At 45.1% G+C, this 25,957-nt stretch overlaps 1 protein-coding gene across 1 annotated transcript in view; it reads left to right on the forward strand.

The window, feature by feature from the left end:
* The window catches only part of LOC112233024 (agrin), a 283,865-nt gene that overhangs the window by 153,571 nt on the left and 104,337 nt on the right, over positions 1–25,957 (forward strand).

Raw genomic sequence — 25,957 nt, forward strand, 5'->3', positions numbered from 1 at the left:
TTGACCCCTTGAATTGTACGTGTTAGCTGAGTGATGGCTGAGTGATGGCTGAGTGATGGCAGACGGCAGCCCAACCTAACTCGTGAAGTTTAATGAGTGTCAATGTGAAGGCTCTTCATCTGTAGTGTGTACTCTATCTATATGGGGCAGGAGGTGAGAAATAGAACCGGAGTAGGAGGGAATGGAAGAGAGAGATGTGGAGGGAGGAAAGAGGGAGGAGAGAGAGGTGAGAGAGGCGGACAGAGAACGAGAGGGAGTGTATCAGAAAATGACAGACTGAAAGAGGGAGAGTGACGAAGAGAGAAATTATAGTGTGAAATAACGAGGGAAGAGCGAAGGAGGGGTGGAGGCGGAGAAGATGTGTCTGACCCACCCTGCTGTCGTGGTGAAGGCATGCATTATGGGTAGCGAGGCCCCGAGGGCACTGAAAAACTAGGACGTCAACTCGCTTGCTATATTTCCCACCTACCAATCAATCCTCTCTATTTCTCTCCCTCTCTCTTCTTCCCCCTCCCTCTCTTTTTCTGTCAATCAGTCTTGCCATACAGAATCTCCTTTCACGATTATCAACCTCAGCCATCTCCAATGCTAATCTTCCTATACGTAGAAGCCCTCTTACCATGTGAGTCGCATACGGATTACATTATATATGCGACTCAAGCTAACGCACATGACAGAAAATCTCTCCAACAAGCACTATTCCTCACTCTCTCCCCAGCCTCCACTTCCATTCATCAACAATAAAGTGATAAAATGTCACACTTAATGCAAATGGACTCCACGTCATCAGCGCATAGCCTATATACTCTCTTTGACATTCTCCATCTGTAGCGCATTAGTTGAGTTAGCACCGCCGCTAGTCCACCTCTGTACACGCCATTGGCAGCAGTTAGCGCTCGTCTGTCTAATTCTCCCTGACGATATCCCTGCTGATAAGTTAGTATAATATGCTAGAGTAATCAGGCTTAGTTGCCTGTGATTTGGGCTAATGATCGTAGCGTGCCGGGGGGAGAGGTGGGGGAGGAGGGAGAGGTGTGATATGTGGAAGGGATTGTCAGTGAGTTCAGAGAAAGAGGGGGAAGAGGGGAGACGGAGAGAGATTTTTATTTTTTTTTTTTTTTAAATCTTCCATATTGAATATCTCGCCTCACACCTGACTGTTGAGTTGAGACCACACAGGAGGGGACACACACACACACACACATAAACATACACACCAACATGCAGTGTTTGTATCCTAGGGAGGATGGTGGATCAGCGGTTGGTTTTTGGCTCTGTTCCAGTTAACTGAACATACCATTACACACACAAAGGTTCTGGGCGCCCAGTACCGTCTCTCTGCTACACTGCAGGCTGTTGTGTTCCCCCATTGTGCAATATGTCAGAGTTGCAGCTGAGACTCTTAACACACACCAGTAGTCAGTGGAAACTTTCACGTTTGACTATCCTGTCTCGCCGCTGAGCAGCTAGCAGTGGAGGGGTGTGTGTAGGGGTAGGAGTCTGTGTGTGTTTGTGCATGCGTATGTGCCTGTGCACACATACATTTGCAGTTGTGCGTGTCCCTGCATTTATATGTGTGTGTGTGTGTTTACACACAATGTTGATCCTGTCAAGACCCTAGCGTCCACATCCTCCCATTGGCACTACACTGAAATCCTTCCTCTGTGTACACATGAACAGACACACACACACACACATACACAATTTATGCTCACATACTAACGCACAGTCCGTATCAACTGCTCATTCCAGGCCATTGCATAGCTGCTCCCTGCTTTATTTAAAGTGAAGCGCTTTGTTAGCACAGAAGGTAATGAGAAAGAGTATCTCCCTCTCTCTCGCTCTCTCTCTCCATCTCACTCTCTCTTGCTCTCTCTTTCTCTCGCTCTGTCATTCTCTCATTGCTGTCACTCAGAGGCATCTGCATGGAAACGCTGCCTGGGACCAGGGCACCCGCTAATTATGCTGTGGGTTGACATCTCTTCCGCTTGTCAAAGAGCAAAGCAACATGTACTATAGTGCAGCTTCCGTGTGTGTATGTGTGTGCGTCACAGTGTGCCTGAGTGAATTCCACCTTCCAAGGAACATCATTATTGAATTATTGTGTGTGTGTGTTTGTTAACTAACTGACTTGAGAAGGCATTAAAAAAAGGGAAGTTCGTATTACATGGCTCTCTGTCGTTAATATGGGGTCTCTCTCTCTCTTTCTCTACCCCCCTGCACTCTGTCCTCTCTCCTAGAAGGGGAAGGAAATGGCATGTGCGTGTATGCGCGAGTGTGATTGTGTGTGTGAGCAAGTGAGTGTGTGTGTGTGGCTGCTCCATCTGTTCCCTACACTGTGGAAAAACCTGTCTGAGAGTGGGGGCACTCCCATTGGCAGCTTCTCCGGAGCCCCCTACCACCCCACCACGGCCCTGCTAGAGCCAAGAGAGAAAGAGGGAAGGAGATGGGAGAGAGAGGGATTGACTGAGGAGGTGGATAGTGTGTGTGAATGAGAGTGAGAAAGGGAAGAGAAGAGGGATAGGGGTTCTGTGTTTGTGACAGGAGAGAGAGAGAGAGAGACATATAGAGACAGTCCCAAATCGCTCCTTACTCTTGCACTTTCTCCATATCCCCTCGATGTTAGAATGTCCTAATGATAGGGCTGACCCCATTTAATTGACTGTGCGATTGTTTGGTCGATAGACTGTTGATCGACTGAGAATTCTTTAGTCGAGCAGTTGCAATTATTGTATTTTTTTTAAATGGTGCACAAATCAAATGTTATTGGTCACATACACATATTTAGTAGATGCTATTGCGGGTGTAGCAAATGCTTGTGTTCCTAGCTCCAACAGTGCAGTCATATCTAACAATTCACAACAATACACACACATCTAAAGTAAAAGAATAACTCTAGCTACATGTATATATTACCTCAATTACCTCGACTAACTGGTGCCCCCTCACATTGACACTGTACCGGTACCCCCTGTATATAGCCTCGTTATTGTTATTTTAATTATTTCTTACTTTTATTTCTTATTTTTCCTGAGGTATTTTTCTTAAAACTGCATTGTTGGTTAAGGGCTTATAAGTAAGCATTTCACTGTAAGGTCTAAACCTGTTGTATTCGGCGCATGTGACAAATAAAATTTGATTTGATTTCCTCAACTGGCAGCTTCATTAAATAGTACCCGCAAAACACCAGTCTCAACGTCAACAGTGAAGAGGCAACTGTGGGAAGCTGGCCTTCTAGGCAGAGTTGCAAAGAAAAAGTAATATCTCAGACTGGCCAATAAAAAGAAAATATGGGCAAAAGAACACAGACAACACCTAGAAGGCCAGCATCCCGGAGTCGCCTCTTCACTGTTGATGTTGAGACTGGTGTTTTGCGGGTACTATTTAATGAAGCTGTCAGTTGAGGACTTTTGAGGCGTCTGTTTCTCAAACTAGACACTCTAATGTACTTGGCCTCTTGCTCAGTTGTGCACCGGGGCCTCCCATTCCTCTTTCTATTCTGGTTAGAGCCAGTTTGCGCTGTTCTGTGAAGGGAGTAGTTCATAGTATATGAGATCTTCAGTTTCAGAAGAAAGGTCTTTGTTTCTGGCCATTTTGAGCTTGTAATCGAACCCGCAAATGCTGATGCTCCAGATACTCAACTAGTCTAAAGAAGGCCCGTTTTATTGCTTCTTTAATCAGGACAACAGTTTTCAGCTGTGCTAACATAATTGCAAAAGGGTTTTCTAATGATCAATTAGCCTTTTAAAATTATGAACTTAGATTAGTTAACACAATGTGTCATTAGATGGTTGCTGATAATGGGCCTCTGTACGCCTATGGAGATATTCCATTAAAGATCTGCCATTTCCAGCTACAATAGTAATTTACAACATTAGCAATGTCTACACTGTATTTCTGATCAATTTGATGTTATTTTAATGGACAAAAAATTAGCTTTTCTTTCAAAAACAAGGACATTTCTGTGACCCCAAACTTTTGAACGGTAGTGTATATATTTATTTTGTTAGAACAGACTCTGGTACACTTATTTATTCAGTGTTGTTTACACTGTTCCAAATGGTCAGAAAAATCATAATATTGTAATCTAAAAGCGCACATAATACTCACATAATGCTTGCTCCTATACCCTCCTTTTTCTGGATCTCCAGTAGTTTCCACAACTAAGTCAAATGTCTTCCACAGATCTGACTTCCCCTTTCCCTCCTGAGCAACCAGTAAACATTCCCCACGTTTCGAGTTTCTTTTTCGCTTCCTCCGCTTCCATTTTGCTGTCGACATTACATTACACATGCGATGCTTACATGTTTCACGTAAAGAGAGCAAGGGTTGAGGGAATAGGAAATGTTTTTCAGAAACAAATGAGGGATTACGGTAACAGAACTTTTCAGTCAGAAACAAGTAAGAAATGAAATGGCTGAAATGATGTTACTGCGTCAGCATGGACAGCGCAATAAACACTTGCTGTGCTGTGGTGGCTTTTCGCTGCAGTAGGGAGGAGAGCGAGACAACGTGCGCCGGTCACACAGACACTCACTGCCATTTGTTTTTTACACAGTGTGTTCATCGGGGTCTTTCTGGAGTCATTTGTTTGTCTTCATTATTTCATCAAATCGGGTCCTTAAAACATCATTCAAGCACAGTGCGTATGTAGTTGATTTTATTCAAACACATACGGTGTGTCTGTCTATATATGGAAAAACAAGTTTAAACATTCAGGCAAATTGATTGGTCTAAAGAACTCGGTCGACCAAAATTTTTGTTGTTGTTGGGGACAGCTCTACCGGATGGTTTAGATAGGTTGCACCAAAGATAGTCTAGTATGAAGATAAGTAGAAACTGCTTCTCCAATAGAATTCCCCGATCACGCCTGTAGGCGATGTTGGCTAGCTAAGCTCATGCGCAGAAACATGTCATCGTGTCTAACGGCCGTCTCTCGCCGAACTGACCATGTCCATGTCGTCAAATCAAAGGCACTTCTTCACTATAAACTTGTTTTGGATGAAAATGAAAACGTGTTAGTTTGTCACTTTCACGAGGTTGGAGTAATAACATGTTGAACTACTTAAGACATTGGCCCCGAATCTAAGTTGTGTCTTTATAAGTCGAGAAAATGAACAACTAAAGAAGAATGTTTCACTTCTCTCATTGGCTGGGTTTAGAAACTCTGTGGTTGTTCCTTACAGATCTGCGAAACATCAAAGGGTCAAAGGAAGGGTTAGGGATGTGTCCCTGGGAGCTAGTATACTTCTATCCTAGCCGTGTTAGCTGGCAGTGTGGTATATGGTTTCAAGTGGCCAGCTGAGAGAGAGGAACAAAAATCAGCACTGATCACAGCCACAGTGACGCAAAATACTTGCTCTTTCTTCAATTATATGCAAGGCTACAATGTTCCTTTTCTTACTTCGAACAGATATAGTAACGCACGCGCACACACACACACACACACACACACACACACACACACACACACACACACACACACACACACACACACACACAGCCTTGCCATGGCCAGCACTGTCTCCCTTTAATGATATCATTAGCCAAAGCCCATTCCACTCCCCAGCGCTACAGCCCTTCAGAGGGCCCTTCATTAGTGAACAGGACACAGCAGAGCAGAGGGTGTGTATGTATGTATATGTGTGTGTGTGTATTCATTCATGTGGTTGTGTGTGTGTGTATGTGCATGCATTTGTGTGTGTGTGTGTGTGTATCTATGTAACCCCAGTGGATTGGATTAACCCAGTGGTGAGCTGGTGGACAGGAGATTGGTGTCATCAAGGCCATTCTCACTACACTGGGCTCTGCAGATTGAAATTCCACCTCACCTCCATTCTCTCCCTTCTCCCAGTAGTCAAATGCTGTCCTCTCCTCTGACCATAGCATTGGTCTCCATTGTAGAGGTCGACCAATTAATCGGAATGGCCCATTAATTAGGGCCGATTTCAAGTTTTGTTTTTACACCTTTAAGTTTTGTTTTTACACCTATTTAAATAGGCAGGTCAGTTAAGAACACATTCTTATTTTCAATGACGGCCTAGGAACGGTGGGTTAACTGCCTTGTTCAGGGGCATAACGACACATTTTACCTTGTCACCTCGGGCATTCAATCTTGCAAACTTATAGTTAACTAGTCCAACGCTCTAACCACCTGCCTAATGAGGAGCCTGCCTGTTACGCAAATGCAGTAAGAAGCCAAGTTAAGTTGCTAGCTAGCATTATCATAAATACAATCAATCAATCAATCAATCAATCATAATCACTAGTTTTAACTACACATGGTTGATGATATTACTAGTTTATCTAGCGTGTCCTGTGTTGCATATAATCGATGCGGTGCGCATTTGCGAAAAAGGACTGTCGTTGCTCCAACATGTATCTAACCATAAACATCAATGCCTTTCTTAAAATCAATACACAGAAGTATATATTTTTAAACCTGCATATTTAGCTAAAAGAAATCCAGGTTAGCAGGCAATATTAACCGGGTGAAATTTTGTTGTCAGGGTATATGCAACAGTTTGGGCCGCCTGGCTCATTGCGAACTAATTTGCCAGAATTTTACCTAATTATGACATAACATTGAAGGTTGTGCAATGTAACAGGAATATTTAGACTTATGGATGCCACCCATTAGATAAAATACTGAACGGTTCCGTATTTCACTGAAAGAATAAACGTTTTGTTTTCGAGATGATAGTTTCCGGATTCAACCATATTAATGACCTAAGGCAGGCTCGTAAGCATTTATTCAAACAGCACTTTAGTGCGTTTTGCCAGCAGCTCTTCGCAATGCTTCAAGCATTGCGCTATTTATGACTTCAAGCCTATCAACTCCCGAGATTAGGCTGGTGTAACCGATGTGAAATGGCTAGCTAGTTAGTGGGGTGTGCGCTAATAGCGTTTCAAACGTCACTCGCTCTGAGACTTGGAGTAGTTGTTCCCCTTGCTCTGCATGGGTAATGCTGCTTCGAGGGTGGCTGTTGTTGATGTGTTCCTGGTTCTAGCCCAGGTAGGAGCGAGGAGAGGGATGGAAGCTATACTGTTACACTGGCAATACTAAAGTGCCTATAAGATCATCCAATAGTCAAAGGTATATGAAATACAAATGGTATAGAGAGAAATAGTCCTGTAATTCCTATAATAACTACAACCTAAAACTTCTTGCCTGGGAATATTGAAGACTCATGTTAAAAGGAACCACCAGCTTTCATATGTTCTCATGTTCTGAGCAAGGAACTTAAACGTTAGCTTTCTTACATGGCACATATAGCACTTTTACTTTCTTCCCCAAAACTCATTATTTAAACCAAATTGAACGTTTCATTATTTATTTGTGGCTAAATTGATTTTATTTGATCTTAATATAATACATCAATAAGTGTTCATTCAGTATTGTTGTAATTGTCATTATTACAAATACATTTTTAAAAATCGGCCGATTAATCGGTATCGGATTTTTTGGTCATCCAACAATCGGCATCGGCGGTGAAAAATCATAATCGGTCGACCTTTACTGCATTGGATTACATTCACTGTCTGACACACCCAACATCCCAGGTCTCATATATTTTCATAGAAGTGGTTGATAATATGGAATGCTTCCATATGCAAAAGAAATATAGATCCCCATATAAGTAGTTGATATTCAATGATAATGCTTTAATATGCAAAGCTATACAGTATGGATCCTCAATGCTTCAATATGCAGTGCTAATGCACTAATGCACTAATGCACTAAATGTTTTAATATGTGATGCCATATGGATTATCATGTAAATCATTTAATATGCAATGCCATATATAGATTATTATAGAAATACTTTAGTATGCTATACAGATCCTCATAGTAATGGTTGAATATGTTATGCTAATGCTTTCACATGCAATTTCATATCGATCCTCAGAAATAATCTGATATGCAATGATACTCATAGTGATGCTTTAATATGCAACGCTAGATATATCAATATTAAAGAATTGGTTTGGTATCTAATGTGATGCCATGTGTTCTTGTGTGGTGGCAGCAGTTAATTTTGGCTGTGGACACCGTCTCCTTATGAAAGAAATATGTGATACATTTGGCTGGAATGTTCTCTAATTTGATAACCACGTCTGCCCATGCCAAAGAAATAGTTGGAAAACAAGAACACAAAATAAACGTGTGTGCGTGCGTGCGCTTGTTTGTTCCATGTTTGTATTCTATAGTACTGAATAGTGTCTGTGTGGATGCGTATAATTGTCACATATCGTTGCAGTAAACCATTGTTTTTGTGCACTTGTATGAGCTAAGTGTATGTATGGGTATGTATTTCTCAGCATGTGTGTTTATGTGTGCGTCTCTCACTATTGTATTTCCCCCCATGGGTTTGGTCATTCGTAGCACCGTGCTTCGTTCAGAATAGGCTAAGCACTCCTCAAAGAGGGCAAATTAAGACAAATTAAGAGAAGCGCTAAGGCGAAGGCGAGGTGAGCACATATTATACACATTTTCCCCCGAATCCTCTTCTTCCTCTGTCACTTTATCCTGGCAGGAAATATTACAAAGCCTCCATTGAGGCGCGGGAGCTATAATGAAAAGTACATAAGCGTGGAACAGTTCCCCTACTTTTGTGTGGATGGCAATTAATTTGCTAGCGGGCTAGCGGGCGTGATCGCTAACGTAGCCATCGGTGCATGGTACACATCCTAGAAATGTGAATATATGTCCCCCATCCAACATCCATCTGCTCTCCCACTTTCTGGAGTGTGCGACTGTGCGTCTTACGGCCCTATATTGCAGCTTGCTTTCCCAGGCTGAGAGGGAGAGAAGTTCAGGGTGATGGATAGGCAGCAGAGGCTTGCTTTGATTCTCTGACAATAACACAATCATGTGCTACATTCAGCTCTCAGGGTAATTAAGAGAGGGAGAGAGAGAGAGATGGGAAAGAGATAGGGAAGAGAAGGAGAGAGAGAGAGATATGGGAAAGAGATAGGGATGAGAGGGAGATGGGAAAGAGATAGGGAAGAGAGGGAGAGAGAGATGGGAAAGAGATAGGGAAGAGAGGGAGAGAGAGAGATGGGAAAGAGATAGGGAAGAGAGGGAGAGAGAAAGATGGGAAAGAGAGGGAGAGAGAGAGAGATGGGAAAGAGATGGAGAGAGATAGGGAAGAGAGGGAGAGAGAGAGATGGGAAAGAGAGGGAGAGAGATGGAAGAGAGAGATAGGGAAGAGAGGGAGAGATGGGAAAGAGAGGGAGATGGGAAAGAGAGGGAGAGAGATGGGGAAAGAGAGATGGGGAAGAGAGGGAGAGAGAGAGATGGGAAAGAGAGGGAAGAGAGGGAGAGAGAGAGATGGGAAAGAGATAGGGAAGAGAGGGAGAGAGAGAGATGGGAAAGAGATAGGGAAGAGAGGGAGAGAGAGAGATGGGAAAGAGATAGGGAAGAGAGGGAGAGAGAGAGAGATGGGAAAGAGAGGGAGAGATGGGAAAGAGAGGGAGAGAGAGATGGGGAAGAGAGGGAGAGAGAGAGATGGGAAAGAGATAGGGAAGAGAGTGAGGGAGAAAAAGAGAGGGGGCGGCTTTACATCCTCTGAAATACCGGACTCCTTCTGATGGGCCTTATTTGCTGCTTACTCCCTCTTTGTTGTGTCTCAGTGTGTCTCAGTGTGTGTCTCAGTGTATGTCTCAGCGTATGTCTCAGTGTGTGTCTCAATGTATGTCTCAATGTATGTCTCAGTGTGTGTCTCAGTGTATGTCTCAGTGTGTGTCTCAGTGTATGTCTCAGTGTATGTCTCAGTGTATGTCTCAGTGTATGTCTCAGTGTATGTCTCAGTGTGTGTCTCAGTGTATGTCTCAGTGTATGTCTCAGTGTATGTCTCAGTGTGTGTCTCAGTGTATGTCTCAGTGTATGTCTCAGTGTGTGTCTCAGTGTGTGTCTCAGTGTGTCTCAGTGTGTGTCTCAGTGTATGTCTCAGCGTGCGTCTCAGTGTGTCTCAGTGTGTGTCTCAGTGTGTGTCTCAGTGTATGTCTCAGTGTGTGTCTATGTGTGTGTCTATGTGTGTGTCTCAGTGTATGTCTCAGTGTATGTCTCAGTGTGTGTCTCAGTGTGTCTCGGTGTGTGTCTCAATTTGTGTCAGTGTGTGTCTCGGTGTGTGTTTCGGTGTGTGTTTCGGTGTGTGTCTCGGTGTGTGTCTCGGGGTGTGTCTCGGTGTGTGTTTCGGTGTGTGTCTCGGTGTGTGTCTCGGTGTGTGTCTCGGGGTGTGTCTCGGTGTGTGTCTCGGTGTGTGTCTCAGTGTGTGTCTCGGTGTGTGTCTCGGGGTGTGTTTCGGTGTGTGTCTCGGTGTGTGTCTCGGTGTGTGTTTCGGTGTGTGTCTCGGTGTGTGTCTCGGTGTGTGTCTCGGTGTGTGTCTCGGTGTGTGTCTCGGTGTGTGTCTCGGTGTGTGTCTCGGGGTGTGTTTCGGTGTGTGTCTCGGTGTGTGTCTCGGTGTGTGTCTCGGGGTGTGTTTCGGTGTGTGTCTCGGTGTGTGTCTCAGTGTGTGTCTCGGTGTGTGTCTCGGTGTGTGTCTCGGGGTGTGTGTCTCGGGGTGTGTTTCGGGGTGTTTCGGTGTGTGTCTCGGTGTGTGTCTCAGTGTGTGTTTCGGTGTGTGTCTCGGTGTGTGTCTCGGTGTGTGTCTCGGTGTGTGTCTCGGTGTGTGTCTCGGGGTGTGTCTCGGTGTGTGTCTCGGGGTGTGTTTCGGTGTGTGTCTCGGTGTGTGTCTCGGTGTGTGTCTCGGGGTGTGTCTCAGTGTATGTCTATGTGTATGTCTCAGTGTGTGCGTGTTAGTCCTCTTTGGTTTGTGGCAGCATGGGAGTGAACGAAGGAGGGGAGGAAGAGAGGGAAGAGGGCTCGGTTGCATTTTACAATGACAGCCTCCTTTTCTCCCACCACCTCAGCCGGCTGGGAGAAGAGCCAGGGAGAGAGAGGGAGAAAAATAGAAAATGAAGTGATTTGTGGAAGTATTGATCTCTGGGCCGCGGTTATCGATCAGAGCATGGAGGGAGGGGAGGAGAGTGATGGAGAGCTTTGTCTGGAGAGTGGAGCGGGCAGAGGAGGGAGAGGGCTTTATCGGAGGTTCTTTATAGGAGGTTCTTTATAGGGCGCCAAATCAGAGCAATTTTATGGATCTGCTTTTTTCTATCTCATTACCAAGATTTCCTCTCCTTTCTGTTTCAGTGGTAAAAACTAACTAACTAAGTAAACGCCAAAGTTTAACAACACAAATACAATGCAGGGTTTAGCATCTTCAAACCACCTTAGAATGAGCCTGGTGAGACCAGCCTGATCGCGTGATGGTTCTGTTTCACTTCAAACATAATGTTGGGTGTTGCAAGGCTACCTCAAAATCCCCCCTCAGTATAAAAAACATCACTCTATCCTATTCTTACCCAACAGTGATTAGGAAGAGCATGGAGAAACATAAGGAGGACACTACTCCTTTCATCCAGTGAAACCATCCCTGCACCAAATAGGGCTCCAGAATACTGGCTCTGAATGAGTACACGCACAGACGCGCACAAACACACACACACACACACACACACACACACACACAAACTCAATCGCCTCCCCCCAGGTTCCTCAGAGTACAGAGTGACGCCATCTGCCACTGGCTTGGGCCCTCTCCAGTAAGGACCCCTGAAGTCCCTCATCACCCACAATTGTAGAGCCAGCATGGAGAAGCAGTTTCCTCCAACACCCCTTTCTCTGTAGGAAACTGAGTGGAGTTGTGGAGCCATGGTGGAGATGAGGCTGTCTTATTGGGGATGGGAGAATGCCTTTGGCCCCCATACTGTGACACTGACTGACTGGTAGGCAGATTCCTCCTTAACCTTTTTTTCTCCTCTACGCTCTCTCTTTTTTCATTTAAAATAAAAAGCTTGATGATGAAATACCAGGTGAAGAGACAGAGAGAAAGGGAGAGACAGAGCGAGAGCACAAGTGCAAGATGGAAAACGGCGAGCGAGAGAAAGTGTGTAGGGATGACGTTAGATTCCGTGAGGCTATGGTGTGTGCTCATGCGCGAGTGTGTGTGCATCTCACCGAAAGCAAAACCCCCAAAGCAACACGACGACGTGTGTGTCTGAAAGGATACACACCCAAACCTGGGGGACTCGTTCGAGAGGGCTTAAAGTCATATTCAGATGGTGAGAGATAGAGAATGAGAAACAGAGTGAGAGAAGGAAAGAGAGAGACAGCACTCTTCTCCAACGAGCTCTTGGATGAGTTGAATTATTGAATTTCGCGTAGCTGTGTGTGTGTGTGTGCGAATGCGCGATTGTGTGTGTGCGTGGAACTGGCAGGCGCCAGGTGATATATTCATGTATATTGCAGGAAGTTGTAATCTTTTCAGAGCCACGCTGCTCTCCTCTTTCCTCTGTGGCGGAGATGAAGGGTGACAGAATATTATGGGCCCTGTCATCACATCACCATTATTTAGACTGGGGGCCCGGGGCCCCTGCTCTCTCTCTCTCTCTCTCTCTGTCGCTATCTCTGAGGTGTTAATGAGGAAAATGTCCAGCCAACTTCCTCTCTTCCTTCCTTTCTTTCTCTCGTCCTCACCTCTCACTCACACGTTCTCTCATCCTCACCCACTCTCTAACTATATATCTCACTCTCTCCCTCTCACTGCCTCTCTCTCACTCGCTGCTCTTTCTCTCGCTCACTGGCACACAGCGATGCAGAGTATCCCAACTGCCTTATTTTAATCAAGCGTTATCACCGATGGTGTTCAATTCCTCTGATATTACACTGTAAAATAATAAAGTTATTTTCAAGTGAAGTACACCTAGTAAATCTGACATAATCTGTGTCACAGCCATGTTGTATTTTTTATTTCACCTTTATTTAACCGGGTAGGTTAGTTGAGAACAAGTTCTCATTTACAACTGCGACCTGGCCAAGATAAAGCAAAGCAGTGCAACACAAACAACAACACAGAGTTACACATGGGATAAACAAATGTACAGTCAATAACACAATAGAAAAATCTGTATACAGTGTGTGCAAATGAAGTAAGGAGGTAAGGCAATAAATAGGCCAATAGTAGCGAAGTAATTACAATTTAGCAATTTACACTGGAGTGATATGTGCAGATGAGGATGTGCAAGCAGAAAAAAATACTGGTGTGCAAAAGAGCAGAAAAACAAAAACAAATATGGGGATGAGGTAGGTAGTTGGTTGGATGGATGGGCTATTTACAGATGGGCTGTGTACAGCTGCAGCGATCGGTAAGCTGCTCTGACAGCTGACGCTTAAAGTTAGTGAGGGAGATATAAGTCTCCAACTTCAGTGATTTTTGCAATTCGTTCCAGTCATTGGCAGCAGAGAACTGGAAGGAAAGGTGGGTAAAGACGTGTTTGCTTTGGGGATGACCAGTGAAATATACCTGCTGGAGTGCATGCTATGGGTGGGTGTTGCTATGGTGACCAGTGAGCTGAGATAAGGCGGAGCTATACCTAGCAAAGACTTATAGATGACCTGGAGCCAGTGGGTTTGGTGAAGAATATGTAGCCAGGACCAGCCAACGAGAGCATACAGGATCACTGGTCTTATCCGGTCATATCAGTTATGACTGCTTATGGCCTATGTTATGACTAGGGCTGTGCAGTGTACTGTATTTTATTATATACCGGCTATTGATGAACTTACTGGTTTGGGTTTTTACTTTACCTTCTATATCGGTATTTGAATGTTTGGTTTGTTAAGTGTGTTTTTATAGTTTACACCACTACTTGAGTCATCCCACTCTGCTCTCTCTCTTTCTCTCCATGCTGCTTTCCACACAGACCCGTCACTCAAGGAGTCGTTTGTTGTTGCTTGACCACAAGACACTTGTGTTCAGCCTGCATGGTCAATGCAGCACATGCAACAATGTGGTTTCCACTTTGCTTCTTAATATAAATCCACAATTACACTATTGTTTTGTGTTTCTTTCATCTGCAAACAGCTAGTCTGTCTTTTCTTAGAAAGTTTTAGCTAAATTGTGTTAGCTATTATGCTAACCGCTAGTTCGCTGGCTAGCTAGCTAATAAATGTATTGAGTCAGAGCAAATGTAGCTAGCTAATACAGCCTGATAACAGTGCTGGTGTTGGCCTAAATAAGCATGTTGTTTGTGCAACAGTATCTTCTAAATCTAAAAAGAATAGGCAAAGCATATGTCACGCCCTGGTCTAAGTATTTTGTGTTTTTCTTCATGTATTGGGTCAGGCCAGGGTGTGGCATGGGGTTTTTGTATTGTGGTGTGTTTTGTCTTGGGGTTTTGGTGTGTATGTATTGGGATTGTAGCTAGTGGGGTTATCTAGCAAAGTCTATGGCTGTCTGGAGTGGTTCTCAATCAGAGGCAGGTGTTTATCGTTGTCTCTGATTGGGAACCATATTTAGGCAGCCATATTCTTTGAGTTTGTCGTGGGTGATTGTCCTATGTGTCGTTGTTCCTGTCGCAGTGTTAGTTTACACAAGTATAGGCTGTTTCGGTTTTCGTTAAGGTCTTTGTTTTGTAGTGTTTGTTATTGATTCGTGTTTTACGTTCGTTCATTAAACATGGATCGCAATCTACACGCTGCATTTTGGTCCGACTCTCCTTCACACCTAGAGAACCGTAACAGAATCACCCACCACCAACGGACCACGCAGCGTGTCAACAGGCAGGAGCAGCCCAAAGAGGAGATGCGCTATAAGGATTTCTGGACATGGGAGGAAATCCTAAATGTGGAAGGACCCTGGCCATCCAGCCACCACTAACAAGTGGCTACTGCCAACACACTGTCAATGGACTCTACTCACAGGTGCATCAAATGCTCAGCTGGAGAAAATCGCTGCCCCAAAGAAGAACTGGAGGCGGCGACTGAAAAAAGCGGAGAGGCGCCGGTATGAGGAGGCAGCACGGCGACTCGGAAGGAAGCCTGAGAGTCAGCCCCAAAAATTTCTTGGGGGGGGGGGCTCAGGGAGAGTGTGGCAGAGTCAGGAGTCAGACCTGAGCCAACTCTCCCTGTTTATCGTGAGGAGCCAAGGAGGAGACCAGAACCAGAGCCGGTGTTGGAGGTGAGCGAAACAGAGACTGTGAAGGAGTTAATGGGGAAATTGGAGGAGAGAGAAATGAGGGAGTTGCTGTGTTGGTGCTTTTTGCATGGAATTCGCCCGACGGAATGTGTCGGGGATTTGATGGCACCTGGGTTAGCGCTCCATACTCGTCCTGAGGTGCGTGTTAGTCGGCTGGTGAAGTTGGTGCCAGCCTCACGCACCAGGCCTCCTGTGCACATCCCTAGCCTTGCACGTCCTGTGCCAGCACTGCTCTCAAGATCTCCAGTACGCCTTCACGGTCTAGCCCATCCTGTGCCACCTCCACACTCCAGCCCTCCGGTAGCAGCTCCCCGCACCAGGCTTCCTGTGCATGTCCTCGCCTCAGTCTCCCGTCTGTTCAGCGCTGCCGGAGCCTTTCTCCTCTACAGCGCTGCTGGAGTCTCCCGCCTGTTCAGCGCAGCCAGAGCTGCCAGCCTGCATGGAGAAGCCAGAGCTGCCAGCCGGCATGGAGCAGCCAGAGCTGTCAGTCTGCATAGAGCAGCCAGAGCTGTCAGTCTGCATGGAGCTGCCAGTCTGCACGGAGCTGCCAGTCTGCACGGAGCTGCCAGTCTGCACGGAGCTGCCAGTCTGCACGGAGCTGCCAGTCTGCACGGAGCTGCCAGTCTGCACGGAGCCAGAGCTGCCAGTCTGCAAGGAGCTGCCAGTCTGTCAGCCGCCAGAGCTGCCAGTCTGCAAGAAGCCGCCAGAGCTGTCAGTACATGGAGCCGCCAGTCAGCATGGAGCAGCCAGATCTTTCAGTCTTCCAGATCCGCCAGTCAGCCAGACTCTTCCAGATCTGCCAGTCAGCCAGACTCTTCCAGATCTGCCAGTCAGCCAGACTCTTCCAGATCTGCCAGTCAGCCAGACTCTTCCAGATCTGCCAGTCAGCCAGACTCTTCCAGATCTGCCAGTCAGCCAGACTCTTCCAGATCTGCCAGTCAGCCAGACTCTTCCAGATCTGCCAGTCAACCGGACTCTTCCAGATCCGCCAGTCGGCCAGGATCCGCCAGTCGGCCAGGATCCGCCAGTCGGCCAGGATCTGCCAGTCAGCCAGGATCTGCTGAAACCACCAGCCAGCCAGGATCTGGTAGATCTATCTACCTGCCTGAGCTTCCTCTCACTCCCGAGCTTCCTCTCACTCCCGAGCTTCCTCTCACTCCCGAGCTTCCTCTCACTCCCGAGCTTTCTCTCACTCCCGAGCTTTCTCTCACTCCCGAGCTTCCTCTCACTCCCGAGCTGTCCTTCAGTCCCGATCTGCTCCTCAGTCCAGTGGGTTTCTGGGTGAGGACTACTAGGCCATGGTCGGCGGCGAGGGTGGACTATCCAGGGACGCGAGGAGAGGGGACTAAGACATTGACTGAGTGGGTTCCACTTCCCGCGCCGGAGCCGCCACCATGGACAGACGCCCACCCGGACCCTCCCTATTGTTTTGAGGTGCGTTCGGGAGTCCGCACCTTAGGGGGGTCTGTCACGCCCTGGTCTAAAGTATTTTGTGTTTTTCTTCATGTATTGGGTCAGGCCAGGGTGTGGCATGGGGTTTTTGTATTGTGGTGTGTTTTGTCTTGGGGTTTTGGTGTGTATGTATTGGGATTGTAGCTAGTGGGGTTATCTAGCAAAGTCTATGGCTGTCTGGAGTGGTTCTCAATCAGAGGCAGGTGTTTATCGTTGTCTCTGATTGGGAACCATATTTAGGCATCCATATTCTTTGAGTTTGTCGTGGATGATTGTCCTATGTGTCGTTGTTCCTGTCTCAGTGTTAGTTTACACAAGTATAGGCTGTTTCGGTTTTCGTTAAGTTCTTTGTTTTGTAGTGTTTGTTATTGATTCGTGTTTTACGTTCGTTCATTAAACATGGATCGCAATCTACACGCTGCATTTTGGTCCGACTCTCCTTCACACCTACAGAACCGTAACAGCATAAATATGTTGGCTACATGAAGAAAATTGTAATGAAGCCAAAGCTTATAGGGTCCCCTAGGAAACACTGACCATCACTTTGTTTCCTTCCCTGTCACAATAACTCAACCCTGGCATTTTCATTTGTTATCATATCAAACAACACTGTATTCAAAATGCCCACTATTATTTATATTCTAACTATAAAATTAGAAAATCATTCTATTTCCATGATTCCAACAAGTGTTTTGATCTAAATTGCAAGTCAAATCGCAATTGCAACATTTGGTTAAAAATAAGGCCTCGTTTCTTTTGCCCCATATCGTATAGCTTTACGTGGCAGTGTTGAAATGAGTGCAGGAAATGCAGGAATGTATGGAAATGCGGGAAATTATTTTAGGTTGAAGTTGAATTGAACAGTATACATTTCTTTGAAAAAATACCCATTAAAACCACTTAGAATGTATTTGTTTCCACCCTAGGATCATGCACTACTTATGAAGCATATTTTGTTCCTGTATTATTCAAAAACATAAAATACGGTCAACTAACGTCATACGTCATATATATATATATATATATTTTTTTTTAACATTTTATTACAATATTTTTTTTTTATTACAATATTGTCTTTGTCTCTCATAATTATTGTAATATGGTGAACCTTAAAAATCTAAAGGAAAATTTTTTCCAATCTAAAAGTTCAAATTCAACCAGAGAACACCCTTGTGGGAAAGGGCTGCACTTGACCGTTGCACTTGAATCATTCCTGCGATGAATGGCTAAACCCGCTACTCTATGAAAGGGGGATACCTAGTCAGTTGTACAACTGAAAGACATCAACTGAAATGTGTCTTCCGCATTTAACCCAACCCCTCTGAATCAGAGAAATGCGGAGGTGTCACGTCCTGACCTTAGTTCCTTTGTTTATGTCTCTATTTTAGGTTGGTCAGGGCGTGAGTTGGGGTGGACATTCTATGTTTTGTTCTATGTTTGTATTTCTATGTGTTTGGCCTGGTGTGGTTCCCAATCAGAGGCAGATGTCAATCATTGTCTCTGATTGAGAACCATACTTAGGCAGCCTGTTTTTCCCAATTGAGTTGTGGGTAGTTGTTTTGTGTTGCACCTTACAGGACTGTTTCGTGCACTCTCTTTGTTGTTTTGTTATTCAGTGTTCAGGTGATTTATTAAATATTAACATGGACACATACCACGCTGTGCATTGGTCCGATCTTGACTACTCTTCCTCAGATGACGAGGAGAACCGTTACAGGAGGGCTGCCTTAATCGACATCTACGTCTTCGGCGCCCGGAGAAACAGTGGGTTAACTGCCTTGCTCAGGAGCAGAACGACAGATGTGTACCTTGTCAGCACAGGGATTAGATCCAGCAACCTTTATGTTACTGGCCCAACACTCTAACCACTAGGCGAAACCACACTATTGCAGAGACTTTGATATTACCTGCCGCAATTGATATGGTGAAAACAGTGTGGGGGAGGCAGAGGCACAGAAACTCACATCAATGCCTTTGTCAGATAACACTGTGAAACTAAGAATTGATGCTAGCACTCGAGGAAACTGACTGAACGACTCAAACTCCCCAGCTTATGCTCTCCAAATGGACGTTAGCTGTGAGGGCCGAGATGCCCATGCATTGACTTTTGTTTTCTACATGTCGGGGGATGCTATTCACAAAGACAGGCCTTTTCTGTCTCACAATTCCCGGGGATGTTCAGTGTGCTGCGTGTCTATATTGACGAAAAAAACATATTTCATGGGATCAAATGGTGGGCTTTTGCACAGATGGGGCTCCGCTCCATCTATCACAGGATGGCGGGCAGGCCTCTGCACTCTAGTTGTGAATGTGTCTCCTTCTGGATACACCGAGAGCAACTGGCAGCAAAAGAGTTGAGCGCAGAACTCAGAGATACGCAGAAGGTAACTTTGATTGTAAACTACTTCGCTCAAGCTTGTTCGCAAATCTATGTGGAGATATGGAATCAGAGCATGACAGTGTTCTATTTCACATCGAGGCTTGGTGGTTATGGAAGTGGAGTGTTGGAAATATTTTTCGACTTGAGAGGGGAACTATTGTCATTCGCAATGGATGTAAAAAAACAGACCGTTGACTTTCTGCGTAATGAAAAGGAAAGGTGTGTCCTTGTCTTTGTAACATACATATTTGGGAAACTGAACAAACTGAATGCAAGCATGCAGGGGAAATACAAAAACAAATCTACAGATGAGTGACCGAATCAGCGAAATGATCCGTTTGACTGTGATCCTGGCTCAGTTGACATGCCGGTAAGTGAAATCGAAAAGCTTTATCGAGCTGTCATGTGACCGAATGCTGCAGACAACACATTTACGGGTTACTATGGAGGAGTTTTGGTTCCTGACTCAAAGGGATTAGCGTCCGAGCATTAAAACTGATGGTACGCTGATTCAGTGCGCTCGTCTGTATTAAAAACAAACATCGATCCAGGTTGGATGTGATAGGAGAGATGAGGTGCGCTCTGTCGACCACACCCCCTGACTTTGAGAAGCTCCAACGCGACATGCATCAAGCACACCCATCTCATTAGTGTTAGTGAGATAAAGTAAATTATGTCAGACTAATTTGAAATTGACTGTCATAGCCCCACATTAATAGTATAAGATGGTGAGTTGAGAATACAATCAAATACTGTTAGAATGTTTTGCAATTGACTGGCATAGTCACAATTTAAAAAGTAAACATTGGCTGTTAATTCTATAATTTTTGTTCATATGGTTGGGGTCACGAGAATGTCAAGATATCAAAATGGGGTCGTGGGCCAAATAAGTTTGGGAACCCAAGGAATAGACTGTTGGAAACACTGAGAGAAAACAATGCAGGGGTAATGTATGTTTTACATTTTTTCTCCTATTTAGTACTATTTTATTTCCTCTTTGCTCTCTATCTTTTCTCCCTCCCCTCCCTCTCCTTTCCTCTCCCTAACCTCTCTCCTGCCCTCTCTAACATCTCTATCGCTCCTTCCCTCTCTCGAACCTCTCACTCTCCTTCCCTCTCTTTTAAGCTCTCTCTCTCCGCCTCTTTCCTTTCCTTCATTCCCTCTTTCCAACCTCTCTCTCTCTAACCCTCTCCATCTTATCTGGCTCTCTCTATTTATCTCTCTCAACTCTGCTCATCTGCCCTTGTACATTCTGTCTCATTCCCTCTTCCTCATTACCACCTCTCTCGCCATCCTCTTCCTCTCACTACATCTCCCATCCTTCTCTTTTTCTGTGTGTCTGGAAAACAGTGTGGGAATGTTTGTTGTTTAGCTGAGCCGGTGTGTGTGCATGTGCGTGTGTGTGCGCGTGGTAAATAATAAATTGATGCGGGTGTAAGCCGGGTCAGCAACCCCGGCTCAGCCCAGGAAGCTCAATGAGCAGGAGGGGAATTGATTGCCCTTTTATACGTGGAAATGAGAAAATACAAGCCTACACACACATTCCACATACACACACACACACTATCTTAGACCAGAAGGGGAATGAAGGAGAAATACCTCACACTCGCTTTATACCTTAATTTAGTTCGTTGGGATGACATCGTAGAAAGTAGCACAACAAATAAAGTTGTTTGTAAAGTATGAAAATCTGTCTCTTCTTCTACCCCCCCCCCCACTGCTGTGTTAAAAAAGCGATTTCCCACATTGAACAGTGACAGTGTTTTTTTCTTTGTGAGCAGATGTTTACCTACTCGCTGTTCTTTCTATGATTGCTGCGCAATCAATAATTGACTCCATCAGTCTCCTGGGAGCCTGTAAGTAGAAGATCAATGGAAGTTTTAAGCAGATGTATTTTACAGACAGCGAGCGCAACTAGACAGTATTTATTCGAAGTGACATAGTGCATCTCTCCCGGTCCTTCTGGCGCGTTGCTGTAAATGGCGTTATCGATGGAGCGGCAGGCCGACGCTCAAGTTTGCCATACTATGAATCAATTGCCTACCTCTGAGTGCATCGCATTCAGCCAGAGACAGAACATCTAGGGCTGGAGCAAATATAGTGCGTAATCTTACTGTTTCTCAACAAAATTAGATGTTCAAAATGAGATTATTCTAACCCAAAAGGGAATCGAGGAGCAAGTGCACCGGGGGCTCACGCATTCACCGACAGAATGATGGAAGGAAAAACAGCTTTTCTTAACTTATCAAGATTTGTGCAGTCGCCACTCTGGAGTGTGTAAATAGTCACCTGTGAATGGGTCTGGAGTTTCCATTTTGAAACCAGATGTGACGACTGCCTCGCGCCCATTAAGTGGATGACAGTCTCCATGGCAACGTTTCCCCGTGTTCCGATGGCCTTTTGGCACAGTGACACAGGGAAACAGCCACACAACACCTGGAGATAGTTAACTCATGCACTCCCTGACTTGCATTTTTTTTAGACATTCTGGTTTCATAAGGCAAACTAAAATAGTATTTTAACTCAGGTCTGCACTCCAATATACCTCTTACGCTCTGCTGCTTCAATCCAATATAGATAGCATAGGCCAAACCAGAATAGTTATTTAATAATGAGCCATTTTTGTTTTTTAATCTCACAGGAAAAGTCCATCTCTATTCTTGGCACCCGTGTAAAGTTTGCTATGCTTTATCTTGGCCAGGTCGCAGTTGCAAATGAGAACTTGTTCTCAACTAGCCTACCTGGTTAAATAAAGGTGAAATAAATCAAATACAATTCTAACTATACAATACTTTCTAGCATTGTCTAACATCTGTGTCAAACTCATTCCACGGAGGGCCGAGTGTCGGTGGGTTTTCGCTCCGCCCTTGTACTTGATTAATGAATTAAAGTCACAAATTAGTAAGGATCTCCCCTCACCTGGTTGTATAAGTCTTAATTGAAAGGAAAAAAGGAAAAACAAGCAGACTCGGCCCTCATTGGAATGAGTTTGACACCCCTGATAATAATAGTGTCTATTTTGTCATTTCTGTGAGAGCTGCTATCCCTAGCTTACCCGCATCCCCATCAGTCCACACCTCCCTTTCTCACCATCGAGAGCATGAAATCATGTATTATGGATGACCTCTCTAAATACACTGTGAGCATTGCCTGGACAAGGCATTACCTTCCATGTCAGCCACAAACTGGACATGCTCCTTCTCTCAAATGGGATTTCCTCCAGAGGGTAGAAAGAGACCCACCTGCATGTAAATGAAGCTTTTAGCTCTTGGGGTAGAAAGATTACCTTACACAAGCACATGCAAACACAAGCACACACTCACACTCTTCCCTCCACCCGATAGAAAACCCACTGAATACAGATTCCACACAAGTGGCCAGTACTGCAATGTGCATGGCCAGCCTGTTATTGTACCGTCTATATATTATAATCCCCTGTCCTTGTGGGTCAGTTTACAGCCGGGTTCATGTTTAAACGTTTACCTTGTCCCATTTTTTTTCTCAACGAACAGAAGATACAGAAAACGTGTACTGTTTGTACAAGGACAAAGGTGCAGGAAAAGGTCACGCTAACCGCTAGTCTATTTATTCAGCACTGAAAGCAAATTGGCTTACATTCTGTTCAGATAAATGCTCTACACTTCCCTAGCGTATGAGGCCATTTACAGCTCTTAGCGTAGATGGGTAATGAAGAACTGGAGTTGCTAGCATGTGACTGGTGAGAGAAACGTCTCTTTTGGTGTGTGAGGTGTCATTCGTCCGTCCACAGCCATGGTCCTTTTTCTTAACCCTTTACACTCGTACACGGGTTGAAAATGGCAGATTTGGGCACTGGTAAGCGCCTACATTTGAATGCAGTGGCTGTACAGTAAAAGCTTTACATGATGTCAGAGCTCAGGGTCTCCGCTACACAGCTCTGTATGGGTTTTGACTGACAGATGTTCTGAACTTGAGCACCTCGTGCGACAAGACGTTGCCCCCATCCCTTCCGCTAATTAGGCAACTTGAGGGAAAACATGTAAATTAGAAGGACTGTGCGCAGCCCTATGGGACTCCCAATTACAGCCGGATGGGATGCAGCCTGGGTTCGAACCAGGTACTGCAGTGACACCTCTTGCACTGAGATAGTGTCTTAGACCACTGCGCCACTCTGGAGCCCCAATCTGCACTTCACATTCCCGTTTACTTGTCAACGTTTACGATCACTATGAACAGTTACAAGATGACATGGTGTCATACCGTGGGTTGTTCTGGACAGAATGAGTCTATGTTTGTCTATTGTGAAGAAAATTCAACTTGGCACACTGCCTGAATGCACACAACTTTCCAAAATAACAATCTGTTTCTCTGAATTGCCTTCTGAAAGCCTAACACTGTTAGATTGTATTGTATACTCATGTTGGTAATAGAACAAGCTTTCAAATCATGCCCACCTGACCCAGCTTTTGATTTATAATGGACTGATTTTGGATTGTGTAAACAACAACCGTAATTGTGTGATGGTGGGGATGCGGGGTTGTGTTCCACACGAAACAACAAGGGTGCTTGGTCTAGTTCCTCAACAGCACTGCTAGGAGAGCAAAAAAAAAGTACCTTATAGTTGAAGACTCTTCTTTAGTTGTCACGTATACTCCCTCTCCGGCCTCTAGGTCATCAGGCTGCTGATTATCCCGCACACCTGTCACCATCGTCTCGCGCAGCTGCGCCTCATGACACTCACCTGGACTCCATCACCTCCTTGATTATCTTCCCTATATCTGTCAATCCACTTGGTTCTTTCCTCAGGTGTTATTGACTCTGTTTTCATGTCGGTGCGGTGTTTGTGGTTTGCGTTCGTTGTTTTATTTATTAAAACACTCACTCCCTGAACTTGCTTCCCGTTAGTCCTCACACTCAAAGCCTTTTCATTTGTTTGTCTTATGTTGCACCTACCCCACATTTCCAGGAATATTCTTATCATGTTACTGAATGTATCCAGAGTATTTTCAGATTTCGTTTTCAACAAATGCGACACAAAGTAATGTAAATGTAAAATGCACAAATCAACACACCCACCCTCTATCTCGCCCTCCCCCCTTCAACCAAAGAAAAGAGACTAGCTCAGGTATCTGTCAGGCTCCAGCTCTTCAGGTGGTCTCCCACTGGGAACTGAAGCCCTCACCTGTCCTGTCTCACTGTAAAGGCGTCAGCATGCTTCAGTTTGGCTGGCGCCCAGCTAAACTCAGCCCAGCTAAACTCAGCCCAGCTAAACTCAGCTAGCCAAACCGAACGAGTGTTCTCCCATACTCCCTTAAAAGACCTTCGCTTGAAAAACGAGAACAAAGCGGCATTAATACTGTTTGTCCATTTTGAGACACCATAGCCAGTATACACTTCCTCAAAGTAGATAACTCAATAAATCTGTCATTCATTTTGACATTTTTGCTGAAGTAATTTTGCCTTCTGATCAGTAAATAAAATATAAAGATAAATAAAATAACCTCAGATAGTGGGATTAAAAAGTCTCTATAGTCACAATTACACTATTCACAAAGTCATCCATTGATTCTCATGTCTTAACACAGGATTTTATAGTAATTTTCCAGAAGAGAATCTAACTAAGATGTTTGGTTCAGTATTTTTCAATGAAAGAATGTACATGAAAACGAGTCGTCTCTCGTCGAATGACAACAAAGACTATTGAAAAATCCCTACTGCTGACCAGTCACCTACAGAGGGGTGAAGACCTCGGTTCCGAACTTTGGCTTGCCCGAACTGCCGTCGTAATATATGCACCAACTCTACTGAACTGTTTTGCTCGGAAAGAGAGGGAGAGCATGGTAGACTTAGACTTTAAGAGAAAGAGAGCTGGCAGCCAAAGCAGATGCTGTAACAGCAGCCACCCTCTCCTTTCACACACACATAACAGTGGTGTGTATGTATGTATGTGTGTGTGTGCAGTGTACGTGTGTGCGCCTGTGTGTGCGTGTTCAGGAGCGAGTGAGAGGAAGCCAGACAGCTGCCGGGCTAGTCCGAGTGGACATGCCCCCTCGCGTTTAGCCCTTGCCTGGGAACCAGCGATAAGACATAGCTGGGGGCGATCGGTGGAAGGGGGGACTGGAGAGGAGGTGGGGGGGCAGCCGGAGAGGCCGTGCTGACATTGGGCATCAGACGCTCCAGACCAATCATACTTTCCAGACCAAGGCTTAGCTAGGAGTACACTTGGTCCTCAGTCTCATTGATTTCTATTCAAATCCACTACCTGTGAGAGTTGCCATCTGTTTTAGGCAGCTGTAATGTAGTACTATGGATGTGTGGCCACTGGCCAGATAAATGTATGTTTAAGGTCCCAAGCTGACATCTACACTACATGACCAAAGGTATGTGGACACCTGCTCATCAAACATCTTATTCCAAAATCATGGGCATTAATATGGAGTTGGTCCCCCCTTTGCTGATACAACAGCCTCCAATCTTCTGGGAAGGCTTTCCGCTAAATGTTGGAACATTGCTGTGGGGACTTGCTTTCATTCAGCCACAGGAGTGGAAGTGAGGTCAGGCACTGATGTCAGGCGATTAGGCCTGGCTCGCATTTGGTGTTCCAATTAATCCCAAAGGTGTTCGATGGGGTTGAGGTCAGGGCTCTGTGCAGGCCTGTCAAGTTCTTCCACACCGATCTCAACAAACCATTTCTGTATGGACCTCGCTTTGTACACAGGACCATTGTCATGCTGAAACAGGAAAAGACCTTCCCCAAACTGTTGCAACAAAGTTGGAAGCACAGAATCGTCTAGAATGTCATTGTATGCTTTAGTGTTAAGATTTCCATCCCTTGGAACTAAGGGGCCTAGCTTGAACCATGAAAAACAGCCCCAGACCATTATTCCTCCTCCACCAAACTTTACAGTTGGCACTATGCATTGGGGTGTTCTCCTGGGATCCAAAAAACCTATGGAAACCCATTTCATGAATCTCCCGACGAACAGTTATTGTGCTAACGTTGCTTCCAGAGGTTTGGACTCGGTGGTGGGTGTTGTAACCGAGGACATACTTTTCTTTACACGCT

This window comes from Oncorhynchus tshawytscha, linkage group LG16 (genome assembly GCF_018296145.1).
Source record: "Oncorhynchus tshawytscha isolate Ot180627B linkage group LG16, Otsh_v2.0, whole genome shotgun sequence".
In the NCBI taxonomy this organism is placed as follows: Eukaryota; Metazoa; Chordata; class Actinopteri; order Salmoniformes; family Salmonidae; genus Oncorhynchus; species Oncorhynchus tshawytscha.